Source organism: Arachis hypogaea, chromosome 20 (genome assembly GCF_003086295.3).
Source record: "Arachis hypogaea cultivar Tifrunner chromosome 20, arahy.Tifrunner.gnm2.J5K5, whole genome shotgun sequence".
NCBI classification, from domain to species: Eukaryota; Viridiplantae; Streptophyta; class Magnoliopsida; order Fabales; family Fabaceae; genus Arachis; species Arachis hypogaea.
In genome coordinates, this window is record NC_092055.1 from 5,581,524 (window position 1) to 5,592,708 (window position 11,185).

Below are 11,185 nucleotides of genomic sequence, written 5' to 3' on the forward strand. Positions count from 1 at the left end.
AAGCACCAGCTTCGATAAACCTCCACCACTTCATTAAGTAGCGATTAAACCACTCCAATGAGAATTAAAGAGATATGTCAAAATTATAAATTAAAAAAAATCTTACAATAGATACTAAAAAATTAAGTTTTTAATGCATTTGTTAAACAAAATTAATTTTTTTTACTGACAATAATCTTATTATATTAGCTAAACCCGATTAATAGAGGTGTAAATTAACACTTGATACAAAATTAGTATTTGTGGCATGTGTATGTGTGGACGAATTCAGAACCCTCCTAGATAATAGTGTAGTTTCTTAGATGCGGTCAGTTATATTATATATGCATGTGCAATAAATGTGGGGTTGCAAGGTGCAAGAGGACCCAAAAGAAAGATGGTTGCTGTGTTATCATTGTCAGGCATATGAATGCATGCATGTAATTAATGGATCACATTGGTTTATTGGATGAGTTATAGCCTACACCTGTTAAGATGAGAAGAATGATACATCTTGTATTTTTTGTTTTGTTGTCTTCTTTACATAGTTGACGCATGTCAATCGTCTTGATGAGTTATCAAAATTCAAGTTGCTTTATTACCGTTTTAAGGATGTGTATGTTTTATATAGAAATTTTGCTTTTATATCAGTTAAAATTTATCTTGCAAATATACAATATTATTATGCCAAAACATAAAATACTTGTTTTGATTTTTTTTTTTTTCTGTCCATGGGTCTTTTGTTGTAGTAATCTTGAGGGCTTGTGGATTTTGAACCCATAATTTATTATTTAATATGATAAAGGTGATTTATATTTAATTTTTGTGACATCTGAGACTTTAGTTGTAACTAAATATATTTCTTCTTAATATGTCTTAACGATGGTTGAGTGATGTATTACATAATAGTTATGTCTTAATGTAATTAAGTTACCTTAAATATTAAAAAAAGTTTATTTCATACAAATTATTATAAATTTTTGAGACTGTTAAATTGGTTAACTTAAATATGTACGGTTCTAAAAAACAAATAATTTTAAATAAAAATATTTGAGACTCTTAAATAGAATTTAGATTTGTGACGAATTAATTATTGATCTATTCGTCCAAAAGATACTGTAGAAAAACCAAAAAAAATAAAAAAACATTCGAGGAGTCTGTTAATTTTTTTCTTATATAAATTAACTCTTAAAAAAAGACAATAATCAAAGTAATAAAAAAGTTATTCGTGGGTTAACTTTGCATAGAATATAATGATGGGAGTTATGCAAAATAAAGATATTATTATTGTTAAATTCAGATATAATGATGAGAGTAGTGTAAAATAAAATATTATTGTTATTAAGTCAAGATATTATTATTATTAATTACAGTAATATAATAAAAAGTTATACCTTTTAATCAGTATCTGAAATTGATTTATCAGTTTTTTCAAATTTAAAAGTATTAGTGAGAAATTTTAAACTAAAAGTTATAACACATCCTTAATTCAACGAGGAGCAAATATGGCAGCGAATCTAATAGCGAAAATGAAAACTGCGCAGAAAAAGTAGAGTGGATCCACCCTCTAGTAAGTCATCTTCGCATTCTGGAATTAGATATATTTTACTGTAACAGTATTAGTATATTCTATGTTCTCTTATGTTCTTTTTATCTTTTTTTTTTTGTTTTTTTCCTTTATTTATATCTGTTTCGAATCTGATCTTTAGGTCTCCTGTCGGAGCAGTTATGACTAGATTACCCGGGTCTAGATTACCATTGTGGTCTAAACTGGTCTAGTAACCATAAATCCCTAACCAACATTCAAATTCAAACACTTTTTTTTATCTTAGCCAACAAGATAAGATAAGACAACAACCTCAAAGTATATAAAGGGACCCTCACGTACGTTACACATTTCTAACCCTCACCTATGCCTCTCAAATATATTTTGATTTGAGCATTGGAGTGTCTTTGCAGATACCACTCCCCGTCACTCTAGAAGTCCGATTATGTCACCACTAAAGGCCGGCAAGTCCCTAATCCTATTCTCAACCTGTACCAACGAAGTGTTGTACATTGGCACTGTCTGTGGAATTCGCCAAGTCTTGGCAGCGTGACAGAAGAATTCGAAGAGCGGTCCTCAAGCTATCACCATGAGCCTGACCTATCAAACCCAACGTACGAACCACAAAATGACGTTCGCGCCGCCAACCCGCGGGAGGATAACTAGCACCATACAAGTCCAACCAACCCCCAGTAGACAACAACCACGAGAAGACGACTGCCAATTCGGCGAGACCAAAGCAACCGACGGCTTGAGAGAAAAGGCGATTCAAATAATTCAAGAACTCTACCAATGGTTACAAACTTTAGAAGGCCGAGTGGCCGGAGCATGCAAGCCAAGTGACCTCTAGGAGCTTGTCGCGAAGGGAGAGATCACCCAACTGGCACGACGACAAACACCGTAATCACAGCGTTTTTCGAGAGCTCGAACGCTAGCATGACGACAACAAAAGAAGGCACCAAAGAGATTCTAAATGAAGAAAAATGAACATATGATAATGGGAGTCACCCCGTTCACCTAGAGAACCCTGAAAGCCAAGCTATAGAAAGGGTTCCACAAGCCGACCGACATGAAGTACGATGGGACGAAGGACCCACAAGAACACCTCACAACCTTCGAGACCAGGATGAACTTAGAAGGAGCTACCGACGCAGTTCAATGTCAGGCCTTTTCGATAACCCTAGTCGGCCCCGCAATTAAGTTGTTCAATGCCCTCCCGAACAGCTCGATAGCCAGTTTCAACGACGTCTCCAAAAAATTCATGGCACAATTCACCACTAGGATCACAAAGGCAAACCACCTGATGAGTCTGCTTGGAGTCAAGCAAAGACAAGACAAACCCACAAGAAAATACCTCAACAGGTTCAATGACGAGTGCTTGACGGTCGATGAGCTCACGAACTCCGTGGTCAATCTTTGCCTGACCAATGGGCTCATGAATGAAGACTTCTATAACCATCTCACCACCAAGTCGTGGCAGCCAATAAACGGTAGCACGGCAACACGGTACCTCGAGGTAACCCACCGCCCAAAGACAACCCGAAGGAGCACTTTAAATCCACTGCCCCCAACCGGCTGCCCAGGGTGGGAAGTTCACGAACTACAACCCCTACCAGCCCCAATCACGGAGATCTATCACCAGATAGTAGAGCGAGACATCCTTTTGAAAGCCCGACAATTCAAAGAACGGATGGGCTGATGCATGAGCATCTTTTAGTAGTTTTCTTAGTTAGTTATCTTAATGAAGTTAGTGATTTCTCTTTAATCTATTGTGTTTTAGTCAAGATACTTTGAGTGCTTTCCTTTCTATGTTTTGTAGAAAATTATTGAAGTTTATTGAAAATTTAGAGAGGAAGCAAACTCAGAGAAAAGGCAAAAACAAAGAGAGAAGCAAGCAGAGACATGGCGTGCCACTTTCTTACACTCCACCTACACGCCCAAGCAAGAAAGTACTCTTAGAGGTAACCAAGCTCAAAAGCGTGCCACGCCCATGCACGCCTCCATCCCCTCACCAAGGCCGTGCCATGTAACACCCTACCCTTCAAAATCTTATGCTTAAGTCATAATTTAATGAGGGTTTGGTACTAGGACTGAAGGTTGTAGAAGGCTTAGAGAATGGGGTGTTGAATCTATGACCTTCTTTTTAGATACTGAATTAGCCTTTTCAAAACAAGCTTTCAATCTGAATCTGTTTGACTCAGCAGCAAAAAATTTATGAGACAATTTATTTTTGTCTCATGAATATCAGAAAACAGAACAGAGTAGGGAAGAGAGAAGCTGACACCATCATGTATCTTGGTTCAGTTGCCTTGTGCAATGCAACCTACATCCAGTCTCCACCACAACAGTGGTGGAATTTTCACTATAGTTAAAGTATTACATACACCAATTCCACAAGATTGATACAATCCTTTTACTCTCAAATTCTAACCTAACTTGACATGGTTATGCTAATACCTAACTATTCACTCTTAGTGCTCACCCAACTAAGAAAGGGGTACCTCACAGGTACAAGATACAAGATACAGAATCAACCTAAAGAAATCTGAAATCACTCTAGGCTTTTCACTAAAGTGTTTCTCTCTGCCTCTTTTTGCTCTTAGGCTTTTTCAATGACTCTCTCATTCAGCCTTTTACCTCAAGAAATTACAGAAAAATAAATATTGAAAAGAACATTACAATCTGTAAAAAATGAAGGAGATTGATGCTTCAACAGCCTCTTTGCTATGTGATAAACCATATTTGCTTGCCTCTGATTTAGTTCCTCATTCTGGCGGAATGCTCCTTTGACTAGGAAGCACTGTCCAAGTTGATGAACTTTTTCAGAAAACTCTTCTAAGAACATGAACCTCAAAACACTGGTTATCTCTCCTTGGCTTCTGAATGATGAAAAATCTTCTTTTGTATCTCCTTGCATGTTGCTGAGTTGCTCTCTCCTAGGTCAACCCTCGAGCTGTGTGCTTCACCCATTCACCATCTCACTTTTTTCCAGTTAATCCTCAAATTAGGAACTTTGGTTCTAACCTTCTTCCTTGACCGAAAGCATCATGACAGCAAGGAAGAAAATATTTTCAATGGTAAACCCAGATCTTAGCCATTGACACACTACTTGGTCCCCAAGACACACTATTGACCATAGATTCATAGCAGTGTTAAACAGAGATCATTTTTCCCATGTAATCCAATTTGGAGTGACAGAGAGTTGAAGATGAAGAGAAGAAAATGAGATGCATGTAGAAGGAAATAAATCACATTTAGCTTCTAACTTCTCTTGATACAGTTTGATGTGGGTGATTAGACTTCAATATTTTTACTAAACCTTCTCTTTCTTACTTCTTTGGTGAATAGCTTAGGAACTAAGCTCTCTCTCACTTCTCTTATTTCTGACCAAGAGGAAAAAAGGTGAATGTTGCTTTTGGTGAAAGCAAATTGGAGGGATTTGAATAAGAGATGCAATTGGGCTTGGATCGGTTATCATTCATGCAACCCGTTTGATATCTTTGACCCATCTGAGTTTATTTGCTTTGATTCTTTTGGGCTTCTTTTGTTTGTACAATCCATTGGCATTGGTTTTATTTTCATTCTATTGGGCTGCTGCAACAATGAGTTTTGGCCTGCAACATTTAATCAGAAATAATCAACACTAATTAATTAATTTGTCCAATAAAATAATGTTTGTCATCATTAATTAATTTAGTTAATTTCTTAATTCAACAAAGACACAAGGCTGAGATATAAACACTTATGTATAAAAGAAGATATTAAACTAAAAGTTTGTAAAGGAATTTAAACCCTTTATAAAAGATAATTCGTAAATTGTTCAGGCTCGATAATGAGATCTTTTTAACAATATGTAATGGAGATTAATTTTTGCACATGTATAATTGTAATTGATTATTTTTTTGTTTCTATAAGTAAATAATAAACCATAAATTAAAGAGACTAATAAAAAAATATTCTATCAGTAAGTTACTTGAAGTCACCTATGTAAAATAAAATAATTTTTTTAAACTATTAATTTTTCTCATTGTTTTAAAAATTGTTTTCTTTAAATATTTTTTATTCCTACATTTTGCCTTTAATATATTGTAGTTGCAGGTTTGGGATCCGATCCATGTTGGTCGTGGATTGGTTTTAAAACTTTTAGTTTTCAGTTTTTTTAATTTTTGTAACTTTAATTTTTAGTTTTCATCTTACTTTAAATATTTTTTATTTCTAATTTTGTTGTTGGAAGTAAACATATTGGATTATTGGCTAATAAGGCCTATCTGTTTAAAACAGGACAATGATAAAAATATTACTTTTATTATAGGAGATTAAATAATTTAAAATTAATCAAACGGTCTTTTTCAAAATCATAAAAAACTGAACAACAAGATACTTATCCGTATCAGAAATATGAGGTGCTTCATTCTCCTTATCTTAACAGGTGTAGACTATAATTCACCGGTTTATTCATGGTGAGCATGGCAGAAGACAGAAGGAGGTTCATGGAGAGTTTGCTTTTGCAGAACTATTTGTCAGTTGGTGATTCAGTCTTGAATTGAATATCTTTATCGTTTCGTTTAATTTGCACTTTGCAGAACAAGACTGCCCACCCTTTTCATTGGTTGCATTCAATTGTCAAACTGTGAAAGTACTACCCGCTCAAAGCATGTTTAATTTTGACACCTTCTTAGTCCAATTTTTCTAAACTTCTTTTGCTGCAACCTAACACATATATTATTATTCTTTTGGGAGGGTAGCCGTCTAATTCAATGATTAACTCGCTTTGTATCCAGGAGTAGCGGAGCTTAGTTAAGATAAGGAAGTCATGGCTTTTCAAACTTTTGTTAAAAAAATTAGTAGTACTTTTTTAAAAAATAAAAAATAGTTTAGTTGGCTCAAATACTTTATTATGACTTAAAATACTAAAGTTCAATCTTCATCTTTTTTCAATAATAATACTCTCTCTTCCTTTGAGTTCAAATATAAAAAATTAGGTATTTTTTATTTATGTAATTTGATATTATTTTATATTTAATGTTTATTTAATTTAATTTTTTATATGATAAAAAACATTAGAATATTCAATAAATATTGATATTATTGTATTTGTATAAATTGATAAAAAAATTTAATAAATATTATAAATTTTAATATTTGTTTTTTTAATTTCTTGTTTACATATTTTACAGGATATATATTCAAAATTTTATATAAAATAATCGTGAAAAACTAAAGAATTGATACAATTTTTTAAGAGGAAGGCTAATATTCAAGAAGGAGAACATATAACTTTTATAATATCAACACTTGTAGATAGTTCTTTTACTTTAATAAATCATGAAGAAAGTGAGATACAACCTTTAAAAATTTAAAGAGTTGCATCTGATGAGTTTGACCTTAATTCTTTGGAACGAGACCTTAAAAAACGGCTTTAAATTTGACAATATCACCCAAATCAGATAAATGAGGTTAGATAAATTTACCTTTAATGGGATTCATATCAAAAACATCTTGACAATTATCTTCTATCTACCCTCCAAAATTTTGTTTCAAGATCCGCCGCTGGTATCACTGCAATCAATAGTATTAGCTTTTAGGATGAGCAAACTATACCTAAAGTAATTTTATAGAACATACAACACGTCTCCAATTGCAATATTAAAATTTTATTTTTCATACTTTATAATAACGTGCCAGTTTAAATATAGTGTATCATGCATGGTGAGTTCTATGGTGTTTTTATTATAGTGTCTAAATTGTCTAATTTTTTTATTAAAATAAAAAATAAAATATTTAAAATAAAAAATAAATCATATAAAATTTATTAAATATTATTTATTTATTTATTTTAATAACTTAAGTATAAAGTGATAAATATCATAGTATTCACCATCATGTATTATGCATATGCTAACCCTTAATCCCTAACTCTAACCACTATTTTAATAGTAACTCCGTTTTAGTTAATAATAAACTCATTAACTTGAAGGTAGAAGTGGTAATGAGTAAAGTAAGGTAGGATTTGGATCTAACCTTAACTCTATTTGTGAGTTGAGATTTTTATATAAACCCAACTCTATTTTATCTGTGGGTTGAGAATATTAAATAATATAAACAATGAATATATTAGATGTTCAATTCAATAGGTATGCAGATGATTATGTTCATTATTTTTAATTGGATTGTTATTTTTTTATTCGATTTACTAATGCATAATTAACAATGGCTGGATGTTCAATTCACTAGGTGTGTAGATAGTTATCCTAATGATAAAGTTTAGGAGGTAATTTAAGGGGTGAAGTATTTTTTTACTTTGTTGGGTATTCTAGAACCATTATTCATATTATTTACAAAAATTATTGTCTACCTAACAAAACTCTTTTATATAAGTATATAACATATACATATATAAGATACGAGTTGGTCGAATAGGATTCAGACTCAATCTGCATCCTACCATATTTGCTACAGATAAGATTGACAATCCTATTTCATCGAATTGGATCAGATTAAATATATGCATTTAGAATACATCTTGCCACCCCTAATTTAAAGGTGAGGTTTGTTATCTGCCACATGTTGAGTAGAATTTGATCTTGCAGCCATTAATTAATTATCCCTAAATAGTGCTATGCTCCTACCTATATATATATAGAGCAATGTATAGACTCCTAGACTATTACTATCATTATCATTCGAGAAAATAGTGGAAAGGAAAGGAGTTTTGTTGCATATAGGTAATTACCTACACTTGGCATTCAATTCATTTCATTGCTTTTCGTAGTTGAGCATCATGCTTACTTCATACATATGCCAAAAAATAAAAATAAAAAAAAGTCTTAAAATAACATAAATTGATCGTTAGATGTATTTGGACTTTGGACCTATTTCGAAAACACACAAAGTGATTAGAAATTTAGAATACAAGAATGTAACTTTGTGGGGGTAGAATGATTTCATAGCTACCTTTTTCGCTTCTTAGGTTTTTGTCAATTATTGTATAAGTCTAAAGATATGAAAGAGAATAAATTATATACAATTAAAATTTGAAAAAGTTGATGTTAATCAACCTAAGAATTGATCGCCAATGAACTGTTATTTCTTCCTTTTTAGACTTTAATAAACCCCTTTCTTTATATCACATGCATCGTGGTTGAAATTAAAATTTTTGCTAACTTTCAATTTTTGTCGTCTCTTATACTAACAATCAAATATAGATTGTTAAATAATCCATTAGGAATTGTAGTGGAATCAAAATGCAAATGTAATTAAATTTTCAATTTCTTTGTCAGGTGTTTTCATAATTATTGAAGCCACACTTGATATTGCTTCGAAACAAATTCATTGGGAAAATAAGAGGCGTATCGTTCTTATTATCCATATACATCGATCTCAAGCAATCTCCAATGGTGTCCTTTTATTAATGAACTCATCATATATATATTGTTATTTTATTTTATTTTATTTTTTGGTTTCCCACGGTATCCCCCAACCCGGCAGATTAAGGACTAATCTGTCGCGGTACTGAGCTCCATTTAAGGGTTTACCGCTGGCCAATGGGTTGCTGCATGCACAAGGCGGGATTTGAACCCCGACGACCCGACACTTGCTTAAGCGAACTAGTGAGCTAACCACTAGACTAACCCAACTTGGTTATATATTGTTATTTTATTGCATTTACATTTATCTTCAAAGCTAAGGTATTTCATAAACACTTTGTTGTGCTCTTGAATTTCACTTCTTCCCTACTCAAAGGTAGGGTTGAGAATTACGGCGTTGTTTTTGTTTGCGCATACGAAATTATGAATTGCATTTACTGTTGACAATAACTTTTAAAATATATAAAAGATATTTTAAGAATAATATAATTTTTTTACGGGTAAGTTTGACAAATTACCTTCCTCTTGATCTTAGTTGCCAAGAAAAAGATCTTTTTTTTATGGGAAACAAAAAAGCTAATAACTTTTTAAAGATTTAATTGAAACTTAATCAGCAAAATACTTGCTTCCCCCAACATTTTTTTCTCTAAATAGTAAATATTATACTCTTTCAATTTGACTTTGGAAATATTTGTATTCAAAAGGAGGGTGTATTAATTACAAATTACGAAACTCTGAATTTTCTGATTCTTCCAGTTATATTTAAGGAGTTTTCAATTTGCTTTCTTGGTAAATTCAATTCAATTTGGATTAAGAAACTTTAAAAAAAAAGATAAAATAAGAAATAAATTATATTTAGAATCTATTCAATTCTCGTTTTGTATTAGATTTATTTAGAATTAAAAAGCTTACAAAAATAATATCGAAATACGAAACAATATGCACTTAGAATTTATTTAATATTTACTCAAATAAAAATATAGAATTTTTAATGAATCTTTATCACGTCATGTATACACTAGTAGATTCATAATATAATTTATAAACGAGCAATAGTCAGACACAAGTAGAAAAATAATAAATTTTTATAATGCTTTAAAAGATAATTGTTATCTTTGTGTGGTGTGTGCCATGTATGCGTGTGAGAGAAAAATCACTGGTAGCAAATGATACTATATTTGAGGTAATTTTGGTTTTTTATGGTATTTTACAATTTGATAAGCTAATGATTAATCCGTCACAGATTAGAGCTTTATTTAAGAGTTTATGGCTGATTAATAATTTCATGCATATACAAGGAGATTCAAAAGTTTGAATCTAACACTTATTTAAGTGAAATAGTAAACTAATCACTAAACTAACACCAAGCTAACTTAATCTATTTTAAGTAATTGAGTGCTGTCTTTTCTTGTTTGGGCCCAACTTAGCGTGCTTATGAGATAAATGAAAGGCCATATATCTTGTTGCAAAAATTTAGAAGCCCAAACCCAAATATAATGATTTGGAATCTGCATGCTTGAGTGTAGAAGGTGAAAAAGCAGCGACTGTGGATGGCTTTTGGCGCTTGTTTCTTCGTTGCAGTGTGAGTATGAGAGTAAGAGACTTGGAATGTAACCCTTGTGCTTTTGGCTTTTGGCTTTTGGCGCTTATTTCTAAAAAGATTCTAACCTTTTGTGCCTTTGAGTTTTCTCTTATTTATAGAAATTTTTACCAAATCAAATTGGAATGTACATTCCATGTACATTAATTCGTGAGTAACAGTTTTCGCTTCTTTTGCTTGACACGAGTGTTGGGAATAAGATACCATTCTTCTTGAGAAAACACATTTGACTGAGAAATAAAATAAGACACCATTTCTCTTTGAGAAAACACATTTGACAGAGAAATAAAATAGACACAATCACAACACAAGAATTTAACGTGAAAACTCCAATTACCGGAGAAAAAACCACGGTCGTTGTCAAATGACAACCAGAGAATATCACTATGTGAAAATTGTTACAACACATAGACTTCTTTCTCTCTAACACCGGTACCCCAGTACACCCACACTCTCTCAAAGCAAATATCTAACTACACCTCACAACACTCTCTAATCAAAGAGTACAGAGGAAAAGAAAAATCAGATACAAGCTTAAAGTGTTTCTGACTGGTGCAAAAACAAATGGAGAACTTAGCCTCATATTTATAGCCTAGGCCACCAACTCCATTTGCTATCCTAAGCAATGTGGGACTAATTCAACCAAATCCTAACAATCTCCACCTTGATTGAAATAGTCACACATCTTCAGCT